Raw genomic sequence first — 23,477 nt, forward strand, 5'->3', positions numbered from 1 at the left:
GAGATTCACATCTCAATACAACACTTATTGCAGTTCTCTCTCTCTCTTCCTCTCTCTCCCCCTCTCCCCCTCTCTCTCTCAATTCCTCTATTTCTCTCGGTATCTCTGTTTCTCCAACTCAGTGACTTTTACTTCTTTTATCCTGATCTCTTTATATTTATCTTTCGATATCTTTCTGTCTTTTTCTCTCATCTGCTTACTGTCCCTATCTCTTTCTTTCTTTCTTTCTTTCTTTCTTTCTTTCTTTCTTTCTTTCTTTCTTTCATTCTTTCTTTCTTTCTTTCTTTCTTTCTTTCTTTCTTTCTTTCTTTCTTCCTTTCTCTCGCTCTCTCCCCTCTCTCTCCTCCGTCTACTTACTACCCGTGTTCTCTGGCTGTTTGTATCCTATCTCTCTTCATTTCTGGATGCTTTCGACGATGGAGAATATTGTCTATGTCTGTGAGTTTGAGAATATATATGTGTGTGCGTGCATGTGTGTATGTATGTATGTGTGTGTGTTGTTCTCTACAATTGTTTCATTTTATCCCCATTCATCAGAAACTATCGCTGCTTATTATGCAATAAACGATATGATGAATGTTCCATATTTTTTTTTTCATTCTTTGTTTCCCTACAAACGTTGTACTATATTGCATCATAATCTATGTTTAACACACTAATAGATTCCTTCATCCCTCACCACCGCGCGAACACATATACACATACATAAATACTCACATATTCACAATAACATTCGTAAAAAAGACATTTTGGCATTGTCATACAGTAGAAATGAATGAGAAAACATCATCAACACAATCATACAAAACTGGAACAATTCATATATTGTATATTCACAGCTATATATATATATATATATATATATATATATATATATATATATATATATATATATATATATATATATATATGTATATATGCATATACACACACTCACCCTTATATAGATACCATTGCTCTTTCATAACTTCTTTCAAACGATCCTACTCTTTTCTACTATCCTGAACTACTAAATTTGTATATTTCAGCTATACAACCCATGTGATAATTACTAATTATTGATTGCGAGTAACTCTGTGGTTGACAGAAGACTTCAATTATATATATATATATATATATATATATATATATATATATATATATATATATATATATATCGTAACATATAATTGCCAACCAATTGTGGTGTCCTATACAGGACAGTGCTACTGATGTTTATAGATCCAGGAAAAACATCTCCAGCTGGCTAACGACACAGATTCTGTATCGGATTAGGATTTGCGAGGATAAGTCATCGCTCCCATCTTTAGCCTTACGTGATACACACGGACTCGAGTTTCTAGGTGGTTACCCGTCCTCAGCGTGTGTTAATCACAAGCTAGTGATGAAAACTCAAGTCTGTGTGTATCACGTAAGGCTAGAGATGGGAGAGAGAACCTCTCCTCGTAAATACTAATCGGACACAGAACCTGTGTCGTTAGACCACTGGAGGAGTTGTCTTCCTGGGGCTCTAAACGTCAGTAGCATTGTCCTGTATAGGACGCCACACTTGGTTGGCAATTATATGTTACGATTCCGTACCGCTACTGTTGATATCTCAGTCAGAGATTTAATATAGCTATATATATAATAGTGAGTTTGGAGGGATATTTTATCCGGACGGGTATCAGCTCTCAGTTAGGTTCCAGTTAACGGCTAACCACAATGATCAGTATTTAACGTCTGTGACAACAATTTGTTGTTAATCATTCCGGGAATTCTTCCGATAGGTAATTCTTCGTACGATTCGCTGGATGGTAAAAATTGTTTGCAATATGTATTATCGTTATTAATAATAAAGAATATGGAGCATTGTACATCCACAAAATTTATTTTATAGTTATATGCTGTGGAAGCACGTGTAGATCATTATATTATGCTATATATAACTATATACAACATGTGGATGTACAAGTTTCTATACTCTTTATAATAATAATAATATTAATAATAATAATAATAATAATAATAACTCAAGCCGCACAGAGCTGCGCTCGGTAGTGAACTGAAAGCACGTTATAAAAATAAAACTGCTGAACAATAATAATAATAATAATAATAATAATGATTCAAAGACGCACACACACACACACATATATGTATATATATATATATATACATACATACATGCATGCATATATATATATATATATTAATATAGTAAAATTATCTCCACCTCTAGAAGGCGCACCATAATTACCAAATGGCTATTACGACGAGCTCCATTGGGAAATGGGAGATAATCTCAAAATTAAGATGTTTTACTGACACACACGCACGCACGTATGTATGTATGTATGTATGTATGTATGTATGTATGTATGTATGTATCTACATGCGGGTGTATAGTTGTATATGTGTGTCTGCATACGTGTGAATATGCTGTGTATATATTGTATATGGCATAGAATATTAGTCCCGGAAGAACAGTATATCTAGGTCAGTTTGTATACATCGTCATACTAGTATTAAATATATATCTACATCTCTCTATGCATACAGACAGATAAACACATACACACATCCTCCCATCCGCAAACACACACACACACACACACACACACACACACACACACACATTTGGAACACACACATTCAGTTAATCATGCATTCAAAACACGATTATGTTCTATCGCCATTACTTTAGTTGTGTGTGTTTATGTTCTTTCTTTTAAAATTTATTTCTTTAAGAGTTCTTTACAGTGTGTTTTGAACAATAAAGATTCCCGATCCATCGTTGGAAATAGACAGAAAATCTTTATTGTTTCAAACAACCTCTAAAGAAATCAAAGGGAAATATGAGGTGATAGACTAAAAAGAAAATATATAAAAAATCAGTCGGGTTTCCAATATATATATATATATATATATATATATATATATATAATATATTTACACATATGTATGCATACACACAAATATACCATATATAGTATATATATATACCTCTATCTATCATCTCGGTATATATATATATATATATATATATATATATATATATATACACGTACATATGTAAGTGCATATGAATAGACACATATGTACATACATGAATAAATGGTAGCATATATGAACGAGCCAGTATATATATATGTTTCGAAATATTGCTGGTCAGCAATAACTAGAGTTATACGGATGCATAAACCTGTATTGTCTATTCTACGAAACATTAAGAAAACTCTCACGTAAAAGCTAAAACTTCCTTAAACCGAAGCATCCCTTGGCTACAGAGTGTCTTTCTTTTCAACGTAGTTTACGAAAGACCTTCACAAACCATGCAAACATTCATGATCAATCCGTTTTTCTTCTATTTTTATTTATAAATTACCGATGGTTGCTTATAGTCCTGATAGAGTTCTATGTCTTAGTTTATTAACTAAAGTGAAAGTTTGGATTTTCTATCCAGTAATGACAATATGTTACCTTTTACACTGATAATAGTCAGAGTTCCAGCTGTTGCTATTGTCATAGTTTAGCGCAGGTCACTAAGTGCTGATCGTGCCAACATTTGATCAAAGAGATTTCAGCCGTCTCTCTCTCGTCCCTTCGTTTTCAGTTGTAGTGTTTCTAGGATACAATTATCTAAAATTGTCCTTTAAAAAAAGGATGTTATTTGAGGAAGATTCGGCTACTATTTCTAACAGAACTGACAACTGCATACAGGTTTTATAATCAACCCTCTTGCTGGTTTCAAATTTTGGCACCAAGCCCAGCAATTTTATGGGATGTGGGTAAGTCGATTACATCGACTCACCTTCTCAACTGGTATTTATTTTGTCACCTGGAAAGGATGAAAGGCAAAAGCTACCCCTGTGGATTTCGAACTCAAAATATAAAGACGGACAGAATGTCGCTAAGCACTTTGTCCAGTATGTTAACCGTTCCACCGGCTCTCCACCTCAATCTCTCCTGTGATTAATATACAATATGTTATCTGATAACCCATACGATATTTAAGCACCGACAAATGTTTCGAACACACGCTTGTTATTGTGTCCGCCCGGATCCGACTGCAGATCCATCGCTCGATCTCGTATGCCCTGTACATCAGATAGAATATATCACTGTTGGACTATATCGCGCATTCCAGCTTGTATCAGTTTATTGTATGTAACGTTGCAGCATGGTAGATTGAAGACATTTTACTTCATTAAGTTTCCTTGTTCAGTCTGTCTTAATAATCGGTGACTGTTTAGGAATGATGCAGTTATGATGACATCTTCTGGATGCAACAATTATTATTTCTTTAACTGTATGTATCCATGTGATACATAATATATAGATATGATATATTACTGGTATCTTTGAATATTGATAATATTTCATTGATATTTCAAAGATGTAAAGGAAAGTGAAGCCGATAAAAGATTTAAAATTAGAATGAAAAGAAACGAAACTAAATTGATGCAGTCAGGAAATTCGCTTCGGAGAAAAGAAACGAAAAGAAAATCGTGCTTTCGTGTTCGATCCACCTGCATATAAGATGGGTAAATTTCATCGTCTAAAGCCTCGAATGACCAAACCGTTATGAATGGAATTTTGCAAATGGAAACTGTGTAGGAGCTGGTCAGATGGACGCTTACCATTCCTTGGTGGTAGATTTGAGCCGACTCCTAGTTTAGCGTCACCTGTTGACTCTTGGATGTGTGTAGTCAAGTTAATTCTTTTGCAAGTACTTGGACCGAGTTTCTGGTCAGACGATAAATTCCTCTCTCTACTTCCAGTCTTTGATGTCCTGAAGACGGTTCATGGGTGCAGATTTGTGCCTCCTCTGACAGAGTCTCTAAAAGAGGGGCTAGTTCTGTGTTCTACCATTTCCGATAACATAATACAATATGATTATTTTGAAGGAGATAAATAAAAATGATGGGGTTCGAACTCCAGAACTGGTTTGAAGAAATTCAATGCTGTCAAGCGTTTTTTACTTCCGACACTTACCGTGTTACACCAAAATAGAGTAAACATCTGGTAAACAACAAAAACAAAAACAAAAAAACCATCAAACAAGATCAAAGATTAAAACTAAAGGTAAGATGCACTAAAAACGCAACAGAGCGTCTTGTTGTTGTAGCAGTTTATCCCGAGGTTAATTGTGATTGAGCGGACCTATTAACGAAGTTGATCGATTTAGAGATAAACTTGGCGTATTTTCAATCATAGTGTACTCAGACCACATTATCTATTATATCTGTCCATTTCTTTCATGGAATTGTGTGAGGGAGTGGAGGATTAGTTGCTTGTTAGCACCACCATTGCCACCCCCACCTAGAATGATGCCTGGGTATGGTAAACACGTGAAAATTGGAGAAAGTTTTATGTGTTTTACAAGGATAGTAGACGTGGGATTTATAGAAACGAAGACGGAATGGAATCGGTAAATCCATTTTAAAGAACATAACACTTGGCTCAAATATGAACAATCTTGGCACGTTGATGCGTGAGTAAAGAATGAAAACTGCAACGGAAAGAGAATAATTTAAATAACCGGAAAATAATATACAAAAGGAAAAGAAAAATTAAATTCAGTGCAAAAACGTGTTGTAGGTATACACATATATAATTAAATAAATACATTAAGAAAATACAAACATATATGTGTATATATATATATATATATATATATATATATATATATATATATATTGGAAGGTTTGGAGGTGATATACAGGAATTATATATTAGAATATATATATATGAATGCACAAACACATATATACACATACCTACCTATTTATCTATTTATCTATCGACACACACACACACACACAAACACACACACACACACACACACACACACACACACACACACACACACACATATATATATATATATATATATATATATATATATATATATATATATATATATATATATGCATACACGAACGTATATATAATACTTCCTGCTTGTATGTGTGAAATATAGATTCAATAAGTATAAGGTCGTAGTGGAACGTGTAGGATAATTCCATAATATCGATTATGGTTCGTTAATTGGATTAGCGTGACGTGGTACTATGATGGAGTGAGATGGGCAGTAATCCGGTATCCTTTCTTTAGAAACAACCACCGTTATATCTATGCCTGTTTGTGTGTGCAGGCGTGGGAGAAAAATGTTGCTTGAAGCTTCATTTGAATAGTTTTCGTTTTCCTGTAGATATTTCCTACTTGTCTTAACACTTTAGTGAAAAATAACATGTTCAAGAGTGCAAACACCCCACGTATATGTCCATCCAAACAAACACACGCCCTCACCAGCGCAAGCATGCAGATATATATATATATATATATATATATATATATATATACAAATATTTCATACAGGCATAGACACAACATATTTCACACACACAAATGATTTCGTGCACATTATGTGCGTGCGTTTATGCGTATGTGTATTTAAGGAATATTAGATATCGATATTGAAATGATGAAAGATGAATCTATGTAAAAGAGAAGAAAAGGAAGATAAAGAAAATGAAGGGGAGGGAGGAGGCGGGGGAGAAGAAGGCGGATGACAAGAAGAGACATGAATGAAAAAGAAAGAAAAGTACGAAAAATCATCGATTTATTATCTTCAAATAAAACAGATGAATGTAAAGCCCTATTGTAATGCAATAGCATCGTAGAATATTTCGATTTAAAGAACATTTTAAATGATGGATTCCAAACACGCCAAACATTTATTTTCCACACCCCGTTATCACATTGTTGAAGAAATATTTTAGTCGTTATTCTAAAAACTAATATTTAAAAAATAAATAAAAATATATAAAAAAAACATTCCTCACCACCATATATAGCGTTTAAAAGATATTTTCAGAACGTTTGAAGATATAATTCTTTAATGAGCAGTACGAAATACAAATACAGCCATTATTTTACGTATGTTAATTACTGCAAATTGCAACGTACAATATTAGAATATCGGCAATGTTTTTATTGTCTTACGTTTAGCAGTTGTTTTTTTTATTCCCTCGTCACAGTATTATTTTTGGCAACATTAATAATTTGTATAATTTAGTTCAGAGAAAGATATACATTTTCCTTTATTTTTAATAAAAATATACGTAAATGGCTACACACACTTATGTCAGTATAAATATATGTGTGGATACAAAGACTCATACAAAAACACACGCTCGCACACACAAACTCACACATACACATATAGTGAGAGCGATGTATCCATGTATATGCCTATCTGCATACATATACATATGTATGTGTGTACATATATGTATATATGTGTGTAAGTATGTTTATACTCTTTAAATGAGATGAAATGTATTGTAAAGAAACATATAGAATCATTTTTAAAAAAATATTTATGCCACTTACAAACGAGCATCATCTAAAAATATTAATGGATTTAAAAATATGAAATGGTGCAACCGCGATTGCTATCTTCAATATATTTAGAAATAAACAACAATATTGAGAAAAAAGCACTTCGTTAAACTAAATCTTATTTAATAATGAAGACAGTAACGATGCTAATAAATTATCTCTAGCTTGCAGCCCTATAATGATAAGGTGTTAATTACGAAAGAACAATAGATTAGATAGGAGTTGTGTATCCGGTAGGGATACGTCATCAATATTGGCTGTATTAATGGCAAAGAAAATAGCAGTTTATTCACTCCGTTATCTGGTTCTCATCAGACATTGTTTATTACTTTCTGTGGCTATAACCGATGATATATCACCAACTTTAAATGATATCGTGATAGCAGTAGCATGCTTAGTGAAGAGGAAATAAAATAACAATGATGATGATAATTTTAATATTTTGCATTTTTTCCGAATTTTTCAAATTGCGAAGTAAATTTACAGACAAATGTATGTATGTATGTATATATGTATGTATGTATGTATGTATGTATGCATGTATGTATATATGTATGTATGTATGTATGTATGTATGTATGTATGCATGCATGAACGTATGCTTGTATGCATGCATGTATAAATGTATGTATGTACATGAATACATACAGTTGTCAGTAAATTACCATTACAAATTGAAATATAAACACATATATACAACATATATATGGTTTTAAATTCTTTAACTGTAACTGTATGGCGGTAGGTAGGTGTCCTAATTCAAAAGGTGATAAACATATGTCACATCGCAATGAAATCAATTCCAAAGAGTTTATGATCTTTGCTACCATTATTCTCTACAGAAGTGTAAATATGACATAATGGCTGTCAGTAGTTGCAGTGGAGAATTGTGTACGGTCGGCCGTGGGTGACATCTAAGTTCAACGATACATCAGTGAAAGTGAGCGACTACGTTCATTTAAACTGAAGTAGGACGAATGAGTTATATGTATTCCACCTACACGAAGAATTTAACATTAATCACAAGGAAGAGAATGGAATTTCGACAGATTTTTCACAATTCGTTTGACACTTTTCGTTTGACAAATTCGTGACTTCATTTCGGTATCTATTTCATCATGTTCTTTCTGTTTCCAACTCTAATAGATCTACCATGGAAGACATCGTTCATTTTAAACCTTACGCACATGTAGGAATGTTTAGATATCATGTAATCTACACTTGTTGAATTTGCATAAAACATTGGCTTCATTCACTTCTATGTTGTCAAATGTGTGCCATCCGTGACCATCACACATATTTTTAGATTCTGTGCGTATGCATTTGCTCACATGTTCAAATTATTTATTTATCTATTTTTTAAAACTCGGTGGTAAGTGATTTGTAGGAGTTTCAGTGTTATTTCTAGCCTATTGATCGACAACGCACAGACTCCACCACTAGCTGTCTGTCTGTCTGTCTTTCTGTCTGTCTGTCTGTCTGTCTGTCTGTCTTTCTGCTTGTCTGTCTTTCTGTCTGTCTGTCTGTCTGTTTCTCTCTCTCTCTCTCTCTCACTCACTCTTTCTGCCTCAGTCTCCCAGTATGTACTATGTACAGGGTTGTTTACTATTAGGTCAATAGAAGTTGGTGTTTAACCCTTAGTCTGGAAAGGTATACGTAGGAAAAGATTTTCTAATGCGTTCAGTCTTGTTTAAGATTGCAAAGTATATAAATTAAAAGAAATTGTTTGCTATTTCTTGCAAAAAGTGTGACCGAATAAAAGTACGTTTTTGGTTCGTGGCAATGATAAAAAATTACTCCCCCCCCCCATATATGTATATGCATATGCGTGTATGTAATATGTACGCAATACGCATGCTTACACACACACACACACACATATGTACATGCATAAACACTCATGTAAAGATACACAGATGTTCAGCGCAGCGTTTCAACGATAAATAGTTATATAAAGAGCTTGTCACTAGAAATGATATTAAGCAGCAAGTTTAAATTAGCAACTTCCAACAAAGGCTGCTGCAGTTTGTGTGCCAGCAACAGCGTAGCTTTTCATCGTTGGTCACGCCATAAACGATTTCTTTTCATACATTTATTTGGTTGATAATTAGAAAACTGCCATGGCAAATATTCAAAGTGTAAATGATGTTGATTTTTGTACTGCACTATTAGCTTTAACTTCGGTTTCATAATCAACCATTGACAGTAGAGAAGTTGGAATTATCACTCCTATATATATAATTAGGCAAGATATTGATGGATAAAAACGAAAAACGAACAGGTGTATGTTATTTATCATATCATTGCTATGAATTTTGTGTAATCTCTAGTTAGACAGGAATCTGGAGGCGGATATATTTGAACGCCGAGTTTGAAGTGGGTTATAATAGCTACCAAATACTAGTGGACACACAGCACTCGTAGCCAGAGGAAGGATTCGTTCCACAAGACGATGACTCATTGAAAAGCTTTGACTCAATATTACGAGCGGCCCAAGCATTCATTAAGTTTCCAGTTTTGTGTTTGTTGCTGGTTTTATTCACGGCGTATAGAAAACATTTGCTAGAGTGAAGAGGAACAGAATTCATTGCTTAACATTCACTATTGAGCATTTTCACTGTTTGTTTCGATTATTAAACATTCAACCACAAGAAATTTCACATTTAATAAATTAAGCATTATCTCGGTCTTCAAAAACTGAAACAGGCCTCTTGCAGTTAACTATCGCCCAATCTCACCCCACTCCCAGATCATAAAAGTGTTTGAAATTGTGGTGAGATCACGGATAACTGGCTTCTCAGAGAGCCACAACCAAATTGAGTTCTTGTCTGGCCTACATGTTGTATGCCAGTGGGCGGACAAAACAAAATGCGGTTAAATGGGGAGAAACTTGAACTCATACACTTTGGAAAAAAGACTATGCTCAAACAAGCATATTGTCTTTCTCAGGGCAACTACTCACAGTGTCCAATAATATCAGTGACTTAGGAGTGATTGCTGACAACAACCTCAGCTGGAGTAGTCATATAAACATTAAAGTCGAAATGGATTGCAGGATAAGCTCCTGGATCCTCAGAACTTTTCGGTCCAGGGAGAAAAATATAATTCCCCTCTTCACCTTTGTAGGGCCACACCTAGAAGACTGCTGCCCCCTGTGGTTTTCCCTCACAACACAAGACATTAACCTAGGGAGCATTCACTAAAACAAATGAATGGTATGACTGATTTTCATTATTGGGACCGTCTTAAAACAATGAATTTTTATTCTCTCCAGCGCCGCTCTGAGCGCTACATCATTTTCACAGTGTGGAGAATATACCACCAGCATTGCCCATATGGTCTTGATATTAAATTCAGAGTTCCTCGGGGTGCTAAAGAGTCATTTAGTTCCTATGCTTTCTAGAGAGACCCGGAAAAAGCAGTCTTCCAGGGTAGTAATATTCTATCTACTCAGGAGTCATCGGTTCGTACCACAGAAATGTCGCTTCTAGAGTGACTATCCCTTGAGCAACCGTCCCAGTTTACTATTGGCGTTTATGTATCAAATAAATGATAACTATTACTCTCTATGTGCCATAACAGTTAAGGGCTTGCTTTGACTTACGTTGGTATAAAGAGTCGTTTGGAATATAAACAGAATAATCAAATTCAATCTATTTGACGTCTTGTAAAAGCATGGAATGGTTTCATGTGGTGTTGTGGCGAGGCTGCTACATACTTTGATGTTTAAGTAAATGCCAGTTTAGCCATCACACGATTATAACTAATTTCACTAGCTTTTCAGTTATTCTTCTCTTTCGTTGGTCTTAGAAACCTACTTTGCATCAACTATCGGTAGAAAAAGTTCCGGACAGCTAGATATTATTCATAAGGAAGTGTGTAATTATAATTTAATTCACAAGCGCTTCAATATTTTAGATACCTAAAAGATGGTTCGTTAATCTTTAATCCAAGTGTTGCATCAGAATTCAATGCACATGATTTCGGGCAAGATCTATCGAATCAATTTCTCTCACACACATACTCTTCTATTTAAAAAAAAATTATTTTATAGATTTCAGTCGTTGAACAACGTCCACGCTAGAACAATGCCTTCAAGGAGTTTAATCGATTACATCGTCACTAATAATTATTCAAGTCTACACATCTACATAATACCGGGAGGTATAAGCACACATGTAGGATGAGGTCTTGCAGCTTTCCTCTACCAAAATCCACTTAGAAAGTATTGGCCAAGCCATTTGCCCAAAGTACCACCAGTGAGATCTAAGCCATCATGTATGGTTGCAGAGCGGCCTTCTTAACCATACAGCTGTCTTTACTTAAATAGTCAATATGTCTCAGGAAAGAATACACACGCCTATCTTAAAGTGTTATATTTTTCAAATAACTTACTGTTTTATATCAGTTCAGTTTTAGCTTTGTAACTTGGATAGGAAATGAATGTGACTTGGATAGGAACTAAATTACCTGTGAACCTGGGGTAATGAATGAATAATTAATTTCTTGTCGCAGTTTAAAATCTTTATTTGTCTGACTGAACCTGGTGCGATTTCGTTATTAGAATTCTTATTTGATATTTGGGGCGGTATACAACAATTAGCTTACTTGTATAATCTTCAGTAAAAAGACCTTCAAGTCTTATACGCAGGTGGAGAATAAATAACTTGTTACGTGTTAGAAATTCTAGAAAGAAGTGTAATGCTTAATGCATCAGTATATAGATTTTGGCCTCTGGTTTATAACAGAATCCTTTCGAATTCGTGATTAGTGTTTGATATTCACTTGACATGTGTTTTACTGATTGAGTTTACTCCCTTAGATTACATATGAGCAGTGCCTACCGTTTCTTTTCCTCACTATAAATTCAAGGAAATAATTCATTTTCATTAAGATCTACTTTTATTTTATTTAATGTAAGAAGAATATTTTTCTAAGCGTTGAATAGCCTTCTCTCATCATCACTATCTATTTAGTGGTTCGTTCTATATATATACTTAGTGCGGCGCTGTATTCAGCTAACAAAGACTACAGTTGCCAAATTGAAAATGGGATTTTGAATTTTTAGATTTGTTTAAATAATGTGTATCATGATCTGAAGCCGATGTGTGCTAATGCGAACGTATGGTTTGTGAGGAGTCATACTTAAATGCAAACAATAAAATAGCACATAGCACAAAATAGCATTAATCTTTGTGTATATAGGCAGAGATAAAAATGTAAAAGGAAGTAAGAGAAAAAGAGAGAGAGAGAGGTATATTTATTTTGAAGACCCAGCAAATTCACCTGAAGTAATGTAAGCTAACTTCAATATTTGTATCTATTGAAGCGTCAAAACCATGCAGGATTCTCTCCTTCTCCCCTCCTCTCTCCCTCTCTCTCCTTCTCTCTTTCTCTCTCTTTCTCTTTCTCGAAAAAACTATTCTGAAACTGTAGTGCTCCTACCATCCTGTAACAAATTTCATTCAAAAATATTTGAACACCTGTGCTTAAATTGAGAACTATCATATGGTTGGTGGTGTAAACAATTGATCACCAGGAACAGCTGAAATACAGAGCATGTAATATGGTGCAACCTCTGTATAACATAGTAAAACATGGCTGACAGATAAAGACTTCGCTCATAGTCTGGAACATTTCTTAAACGGCTATAAATTCCATCTCATAAGCTTTACGAAACACCGAAAATGCTATCATAATATTCATTTGATATTTTTTGTTATGATACTTGTTTCTCATGACTCTAAAAGAAACATTACTCGCATGTACCGGTCCTGAAGACTACAAACGCATACCCAGCATTTTATCCCTTGTAACTCTTCAGTTATAACTGAAAAAAAAGAAAGAAAAAAAAACAATCACACCATACAAAGGAGCAGGGAAGATCTTGAAGACTATCAGCAACCATGTGAACAGAATAAATGTTTGAATACATTAAAAAAAGTAAAGAAACTAGGAAAATCAAACACATGGTATGATAGCAATAAGTTCCAGAATATTATGTACGTTGATACAGCTCCCAGATGCGAACTAGCTGATAGATTTTAAAAGTTCGTCGTGAGTTGAAACTTAGAATTAATGTAGTAGAAAAACCACGCACAACCTTCAAATCACTTATCAGTAAATCCACCATTTCAGGAAAAAATTCTGCTCTGATAGCAAATGCATAGATTGTAAAACAATTCCACATATAAACTACAAAACTAGGGGCGTAGTTTATCAACTAAGATGTATGAAAAGACAATGGAGAAATAGTATATTAGGGAAATAACTCGAAGTATAGAAGAAAAATCAAAGGTACACTGAAATAATTTAGAAAAACAGAAACATCGGTACCATATAAACATACTAAAGTAAATGATGGCGGGTTGGTAGGGAACATTGGGATAGTAATTCTTCCGATACACAAGCGTTAAGAAGAATAAAAGCTAAATACATCAAAGAAAATATGAGCAGAACAGTTTCCGATTGCCGACGTCAAAGCCACTCATAAAATATCGTTAATCACAGACACGCATGACAAGACACAAACTTGACGAATATTAAAAGACAATCCCAAAGCCCGCAAAAATTACACATATACACACATTACGTGAAGTAACGTAAATGCAAAGTCCATAGTTCAACGCAGAAACAATATCAACCAAAATCACGCGCGCTATCAGAAGCCATGCAGAATATAATGTATCCACAGCACTAAGTTCAACGCGAACAATAATAAATGAACTCTTAAACACGCGCATCACACACACACACACACACACACACACACACACACACACACACACACACACACACACACACACTCACACACACTCACACACACACACACACACACACACACACACACACACACACACACACACACACACACACACGCACACACACGTAAATACATCTCCTAACTTTATGGGGATGTTGATATTTTCCCCCTTCTCTTTGTATTACTCAAATATGGAGAATGTTGCCTCTCAAAATATAGAAACGTTTCTCATGACGCCAGTAGGTAAAATGGAAAAAACGTTGGTCCAGATCACAGCGAGGAAAATGCGCAGGAACAGCCAGTTTGACTCGCAGGGCTCGCGTTTGATGACGGCAATCTCTGCTCCAATAGCAGTGAGCAGGAATATGGTCCGGGGACCATGGACGCCAGACGTCTCAGCTGCCACAGACTCGACCATAAAGCTGTTGGAGAGTGACCGAAAGCTTCACAGTTTGCTTCTCTAAGACTGACAAGCAGGTTGCCACTAGAAAAAGTGTCATAGCACGTGGCATTCTAGATGAGGGCCTATCAACAGAGAACGGGAGAATCGTCATATCGTCCGGCATTTTAGCGTCCCCTCGGTCTCGCTCCACTGGCTCAAGCAGGGAAGAAAAGCCTGTGACGTCGAAGCCACGTTTTATGATCTTGTTAAGGGCAGCATGGCGTGGAAAGTAGCCAGCACTACGACGGCATGGTTATGTGTTGAGACCGAAAGAATCCACAATGGATGCGAAGCGGCATTCGTGAGGGTCGCAGATCTAGAGATCAAGCCTCAGGTAAACGCCGACGCGCAGGCAGTTGCCATCGAGCTGAGTGCTAGTTGCAAATCATGGCACCGCATTGAGCTAAGCGCCGTTGTGAGGCTCGGAGGGTGAGCGGAGACATGCCAGACGGTGCACTAACTCGACCGCGGCCACGCTACATTGGATCGCATCCCATGTCTTTTGAGAGGACTGGACGTCCACAGAAACAAAAAAAGGATGGAGTCAGCAGAGTGCAGGCGATGTCACGTAGGCTGCCTCGCGTTCCCCAATCACCGTTGTTTTAGTTATATTGTGAAGAGCCCTGTTAATAAGAGCACGGCAAGATGACACCGACAAGATAAAAGCCGGCAAGGCCAGTAAGACCGAAGATTAAAAGCCGAGGCCGCCATATTTGATGGGTAAGATGGTCTGTTGAAATCCAGTGTCTATATGGAGAGAGAGAGAGAGAAAGATGAATACACAAAGAGTATCTTATCATAAGAGCAGTAAGATGAACAACAAACATGCGATAAATAGTGAAGAGAAAAAGGTGAATGAGGGGCATATATCCATTGATAAGATCACAGACAGCGACGACAGATCTTGACAGAATAATCGATTAGCCAACTGAATAGTAATTGATTGGTAATAAGGCTGAAAAGAAACATAACTAGCGTCTGTATAAAGATTGTATGATCCTGTGATCCTCTCAAAATATAACATATACACACGCGCGCGTGTCTGTATGTATGGATATATATATATACATACACACACACACACACACACACACACACACACACACACACACACACACACACACACACACACACACACACATATATATATATCTTTATATATGTATGTATATATATATATATATATCAGCCGAAATTGCAAGGATAATCTGGATCTCGACTGAAGAAAGAAAACTCCGAATGACCTGTCTTTCTTTTCTTTGTATCGTCTATCTGAATGTTTTGTCCCTTTCTTGTATCGCCTAATTGTCTGGATGTTTTGTGTTCTAGTCCCATTCTGTATTATATATATAAATATATATATATATATATATATATATATATATATATATATATATATATATATATATATATATATATACCAAAGTAAGCACATAAATGTGAAACAAGGCGGAAAAAAAGAGCACTCGAGTAGCGGTGGTAGAGTAATATGCTTTGTTAGTAAAGCTGCAAAACTTTTACAACCAAAACTGTCCAAAGAATCGGAACGTGAAACTCTGATTAACAGTTTCTGTGATGTTTTTGCAGCTTTATAAAATTAAGTATATATATATATATATATATATATATATATATATATAATCATGCAAGAATACACACGCACGCACATACACACGCACATACACACACACGCAAGCAAGGATAACGATAGATAGAATTTAGAACTGGCAAAGCTAAATATTGGTTACTTCTAGACGAGTGTCCATAATACCCGATTTACCCGGGTGTCTGGATGAAGTACATTTAGTGTTTTTCTATAGAATGTTCATTCTTGTTCTGAATTATTTATTATTTATAATGGAGAGATCAATATTTATATAATATGAATACAGAACATAAATTACGGTGGGGTTGCTAATGTAGTGTAATTAATTCTATTCATTATAACCTTCGTCTCTAATAATTGTTCATTGTATTGTCAAAGTAGAAATAATTATATAAAATACATCCACAGAATATATAATAAATGATGATACAAATCGAATCTAATGAAATATATATCAATGAAAGGTCTTCCAAATACATCTGACAGTGATTAATATTTTACAATTTATTATCGTTATTATCAGAGAAGTATCTAAAAAGTCTTACGTCACATTTACGATAGCGAAATATAAATTAATAATATTTAATTGAGACATTTCTTTGAAATAATTTCTTGGAGATATGGTCTAAGAATTTATAACCAGAAAAGGAAGACATTCGCATCTGAATTTGTTTCTTGTTGCTTGACTGAGTTTGAAATGAAGTCGTTATGAACATCCGTTTGTAGTGATGATTCACTTCTTTATCGTTTATTGTTTGTTTTATCTATTACTTGTTTCAGTCATTAGACTGCGGCCATGTTGGGGCATTGCTTTGAATAATTTTAGTGGAATGCATCGATTCCAGTACTTATTTTTTTTTGTCAAGCCTGGTACTTATTCTACTGTTCTCTTTTGCCGAACCGCTAATATTCGGGGACGTAAGCACATCAACACCGGTCGTCAAAAGGTGGTTGTTAAGACGAGCACACACACATACACACGCGCACGCGCACGCGGGCGCACACACACACACACACACACACACACACACAAACATACACACACAAACACACAAACACACACAAGCACGCACGCACACACACACACATATACACAAACACACACACACACACACACACACACACACACACACGCACACACACACGTGTAGACATATATACTTCGGTCTTCCTTCAGTTTCCATCTAACAAATCCACTAACAATGCTTCGGTTGGCCCGAGCAGAAGGCTTTTGCGTAAGGTGCCACTTGGTTGGGAAGCAAGCTTCTTACCATACAGCCACGCCTAAACTTTTAAAAATATAACCCGATGCCATTGGAATATTGCTGACTATCGCTGGCTGAAAGATTCTTGATTCGATTTACAACTTATAAAACACGTCAACGTTAATATAACAAATAATAAGAATAATATTTGATTATCTTAGCCTATTTCCCTATAACTGAAACGGCTTGGCTAAATAGAGAAAGGATTGAATTCTAACCCTTTAGGCCATTTATTCAAATCTAATGCAACCATTTTGTTTTCAGACTGGACACAAAGCTTATCTATGATTATCAGTTTACAGGTATCGAAAATAAATCTCGACTGTTTGAGACCTTCAAAAGAAGCTAAAGGAAAAAAAAAGCCTTTCAAAGTGTATTACTGGGAGAAATTCAGAAGAGAGATTCATGAATCGCTAGTTGATTACATGGCAATAACCGGGATATGTTGCTATAGTAATACAAACTTTCATACGCACACACATACGCACACACATGCACATACACACACACATACACACAGAGAAATATCTATACTCGCATATACATATATGTATGGATACACAGATACTAATATATACACATATTTTTCATGTATACATAAATATATACATACATATATGTATATACATACACATACATATGTATATATACATTCAAACACATATATACATACACACACACACACATATATATATAAATGTGTGTATGTTTGAATGTATATATACATATGTATTTATGTTATCTTCAATATAGAGAAGGAAGACATGTTATCTTGTGTCGTTGTATCTTTTATATATGTTTTATTCCATATTACGTACAGTTTGTATGTCATATTTTTATGTCATATCCGGTATATCACTTATGATATATTATAATGAGTAGCAAATACGGTTTACTGGTAACAATGCAAACATTTATGACAACACATAGATATTTAATCGATTATTTTATTTACCGTAGATGATGTCATATTTGGCAGACTGTTAGGAACAACGGATTTTAGATTTCAAAAGAAAATATCAAGACTATAAGACGTCTAAAAGAAAAGATAGGAATAAATATAGAAAAGTAAATAAACAAAACAAAAAAGAACAAAAATCACGAGAAAATATCCATTTTCTCTACTGTGTGTATTCAATGAAGAAATATCAACCAAATTCTATTAGAAGCTGTTCACTCGTTATAAGAACGTTAGTTTGTTATGAAGAAGATGCTAACTTAAATGTCAGATCTCTGCGATTGTGTATTTCCTGCCAGCGTAATTCAATAACAATTAATAAATCAGAACTCACCTCAAAGTTTAGATATAACTGCGGAATCAATACGTCGATGTAATAATCATATCACAGAGGACATTGAAATAGAATAGTAAGTTGATGCTTTCGTCAATGTAGCAACAGACCTGGCAGAAAAGAAACGAGGGAAGACGTAATAAGTATTGATATTCACAACTGACAAATTTAATTCATGATTCTGAAAGACCTAAATTAATCGTATTACATGTAATTGATACAAGAAAGCAGAAAAATATTATAGTGTTTAAAAGAAAGTTTTTTTTCTAAAATCTACAAATGTTAAGCATAATCATGTGTTGTAAGTTTCGCGTTTTCCTTTACTAGGCTTATAGCATGCATGTAGTGTGCATGCATGTTGTTCTATAGTTTTTCCTGAAGCCTGCCTGTTCTGCTATGAGACGCGGGTGCTGAAAAGTTCTTGGCTTTGGGTAAAAGAAAATACAGGATAATCAGTTAATCATGATTTTATTCAACATAATCCTCTCTCAAATTCACGCACTCATTGCAGTGGTCCTTCAATTTTTTAAGCCCCGTAAAAGAATTCGGAACCTCCAGCCAAGCCTTTCGCGATACTCTTAAAGACAGGTATTTTTCAGTATCCCCCTCGTACTGTTCTCATCCATCTTTCTCTCAGTTCATTTTGATATGATATTCGAAAAGATCTTGTAGATGCGTGACAGTAGACTGAATTGTCTAAAGTTCTTTGGCAGCCCCCATTTTTATAAAAAAGGATCAGTTAGGAATTTTTCCACATATTCATGTAGGCATAGGTTTTTGTTTCCTTTATAACATTTCTAACTTTGCCTCTAAATGTCTGTGACCCTTTCCGTTGAATTTACTGTTCGGGAAACTTCCTTGTTTGGTTGATATAGGGTTTTATAGAATTCTTATTTTTTCTAATATTTACACACTCTCTGTGAGTTGTTTACCATGTTTGTCATTCAGACATTTGATAGTGTTACGTCCCATAATAATTGTTTTGTTTAACTTTGAAAGACTTTTGTGGTTTTCAGTTATTTGAAAGACTTTTGTTGTTTTCAATTGTTTCCTTAATCGTCTTTTATTTTCTTTGAATCTTTTCCTTATTCTGTTACATAATTCAGTATATTCAATGCGCCGTGTAAATGAATGTTGTTTCAATTTTCTTAGGATATTAATGAGATTGATAATATCTCTCGGTAATGTTTTGTTTTGCAACAACCATAAACAACATAACGATTGATATGAAAAAAGGGAAACGCGTCAAACAAGGAGACACCACGTCACCGAAATTACTCACCTCTGCATTAGAAAAGGTTTTTTTAAAAAACTTATATTGGTCAAATAAAGGAGTAAGTATAAATAGATGCATTCTAAATCATCTCAAATTCGCTGATGACATTGTACTCATTTTCAGGAGAATTAAAGAATCAACAGAAAAGCTCAGAAAACTAAAAGGAGAAAGCAAAAAAATGTGGCCTCAGAATTAATATCAATAAAACGAAGATAATCTCCAACCATCCAAACATAGATGAGGAAACACATGAGATAAAGAAATATTTGAACATGAGAGCCGATACACCAATCTAGGATAAATAATCTTCTTAAAGGATGAAAATCAGACCAAAGAAATTGAACGACGAATACAATTAGAATGGGAATCATTTCGTAAATTGAATCACACCATGAGCATGTATCTAACTACAAAGATCTTCGACCATTGTGTGCTGTTTACCATTATGTAAGCCTCAGAAACATAGACTATCAACAAGAGTATTGAAAATAGATTAAGAACTATGGAAAGGCGAAGGCTGGAAATGAACAAAATAGATAAATGGAGAAACAATGTGATAAGAGTGGCAACAAGTTTAACTGACATTACGCGGAAAATAAAAATTAAAATGGTCTTTCGATGAACACGGGACAATATATGGAATACCAAATTAACAGAGCGGACGCAATGTCCAGAAAAAAAGAAGGGAAGACCATGCAGAATTTGGAATAAAGACTGTTAAATTCTTCGGCACCCAAACATAGATGAGGAAAAACACCAGTCCATGATTGGTGGAAAGAACATGCTGAGATATTCGTCCATGTAGGGACTGAAGATGTGCAAGGATGACGCAAAGAATGTTTCACCGGTGTTTAAGTATCTATTACCAGAAAATAACTATGAATATGGAATGCAATGGTATTTAACAGAATATTTAACATACGCTATCAAAATGATAATATTTAATAAAGGTAAATTAAGTGAGGTGACAAATAGAAATTCTACAGGAATATATTTGAAGCGATCCACACACTAACATAATTTTCATAACGCGCGGCTTGTATTTATTTGTATTAATTATGAGTAGTAATTATTTGTGAAGTTATTTATACAGCAAACTACAGCATGGACCTTTGCTAAGTGTTAGAAAGCCATATGTATTTGCTACCATCCTGACTATAGAGAGCTTCAAATAGTTTCTAAATAAAATTATAATTATTTCGAAAATGAAATATAATGATATTATTGACAATTTCTCTGAAATTGGACAAAGCACATAACATTCTGAATTTCAATTCACTAAATCTAAATGGTGAACGATATGCTGTGAGTCTAATATTCAGTGGTCATGGTAACAAATCCAATCATGTTTCTTTATTATTAGGTCACCTTAGCGAGCCACACTCAACTCAAAGATACGAAACTACTTTAAAGTGTTATGAAGCCATAAAATAAAAGTAATAAAAGTTCATGTGTGTGTGTGTGTGTGTGTGTGTGTGTGTGTGTGTGTGTGATTATACAGCATCGATGTGAAGACGTATATCTACGTTTTGCACATACATATCTATGTGCGCATACACACTCAAATCTTTGTGCATGTGTCTGTCCGTGTATAGGTATATGTGTGCATGTATATATACACATGGATCCGCAACGAAATACACTTCTTACAGTGTGAAGAAAACAAACTCAGAAATATAAGGTGTGTAGAGAAATGGTTTAATATGGCGCCTATAAAAAAGAAACTACATAGATTTGTCAGTGGTGAGATTTGACAAATAATAACAGCAAAAATATAATTGGATTATAGTTTAAAAGGAAATAGGTTCGTTGTATTGATTAAATCAAATTCTGAAGCGAAGTCGCATCCGAAAGTGTATAGATCCTGCACTTCTACTGCATCTTCAGTGCAGTTATAACAATATTTCACTGAATAATTAACACTGAATTTGATTATGTGTGATGTTGGCTTATATATATATATATATATATATGTATGTATATGAACGTATGAATGTATGTATGCATGCATGCAGACACGCATGTATGCATGTATGTACGTATATATTTATCTATGAATACACATACATACGCACATGCATACACATGCAATATGAGTATGCTTGTGTGTGTGTGTGTGCGTGTGTATGCGCTTAAATATTCTCTTAATATTCCTACGCTTTGTCTCCAATATAACACTTGCAACTTTAGTTACCTGATTTTTTACTTTGGGTTGCAGGATGTTGTTTAAGATGAAACCCTTAAGTGTCGCCACAGTTTGCTTGTATATATATGTATATATATATATGTACATATATATGTATATATATATATATATATATATATATATATATATATATATATATATATATATATATATATATATATTATACAGATATATATACATGTTAACTGACGTACCCGGTAATTCCCGGTAAAGAAGGTTTTATCCCTTGGTTCCGTTCTCATAATTGTTTCGCTAATCCAATAACTACAATACAAAGTATGTAGCTCTTAAAACGGTTTTTCTGCATTTACAGAGAATATCGAACTGTCTTACACAGGATCTTGTATTTAGGAATTCTCAATATGTGAAGTCAGTTATGTAATAACATATAATTAGTTACCCGATAGTAAGAATTCAAATAAAGTAGCCCCGAAAAGGGCTTCAATGCGTTCCCAGAGTATATAGAACATAAGAGGAAATACTAATAAGGTATGCATACTAAAATGTTGAAGCATGTTACGTAATCAGATATGAGATAATAACAATTCAAAATAAATAACGTAGAAAATATTACCATGAGGGGCGCTAGTGTTGGTATATTCGTGAATAACTCACTAACCGAAATAAGCGGATCTATTGTTTAGGAAAATACTATTTACTTGTTTAAGGGTTGCACTGGATAAATTGCGACAATAACTCTAACAGTTCAAATACTAAAAAATAAGCATACTCAATTTGATTTATAACAAATAATTTGGGAAAATCAATGGGTTATTTCCCTTGGCTATATATAAGGATCTTTTCCAGGGATGAATGGGTTATTTCCCTTGGCTTTTAAAATAAAATATATTAGATATATATAAGGATCCCTTCCAGAGGCCCTATTATCAGTTTTTTCAACAACCCGAGTATGCCATGAAATTTGCAGACATGAATTGGACTCACGTGTCAAGTTTCATCAAAATCGATAAAATGATGCAGGAGTTAGCTAACAACTACACAAACACACCCACAGACAGAATTTCTCACATATGTAGTAGATATATATGTAAAAGCTGACTGTCACATTTCATTCCGTAATAGCTACCTCTGATAAGGGGAGGGTTATATAATCGACCTGTTACTTAACATTCCGTTGAACCCCTAGTGCTAAACCGGTTGGTAAGATCAGCAGTAATGGCTATGTTAAACTGTAAAATCCTTGTGAGTGAATTTGGTTGACGGAAATTAAGCTCAAG

General features: G+C 34.6%; 1 long non-coding RNA gene across 2 annotated transcripts in view; it reads right to left on the reverse strand.

The window, feature by feature from the left end:
- LOC128249660 (uncharacterized) overlaps positions 1-23,477 on the reverse strand; it is a 430,230-nt gene that overhangs the window by 107,878 nt on the left and 298,875 nt on the right. For both annotated transcript variants that reach the window (XR_008265770.2, XR_008265771.2), the window contains exon 3: positions 18,758-18,867. This is a non-coding gene — a long non-coding RNA (uncharacterized LOC128249660). The remainder of the gene's footprint in view (positions 1-18,757; positions 18,868-23,477) is intronic.

This window comes from Octopus bimaculoides, chromosome 16 (genome assembly GCF_046866305.1).
Source record: "Octopus bimaculoides isolate indiv1 chromosome 16, ASM4686630v1, whole genome shotgun sequence".
In the NCBI taxonomy this organism is placed as follows: Eukaryota; Metazoa; Mollusca; class Cephalopoda; order Octopoda; family Octopodidae; genus Octopus; species Octopus bimaculoides.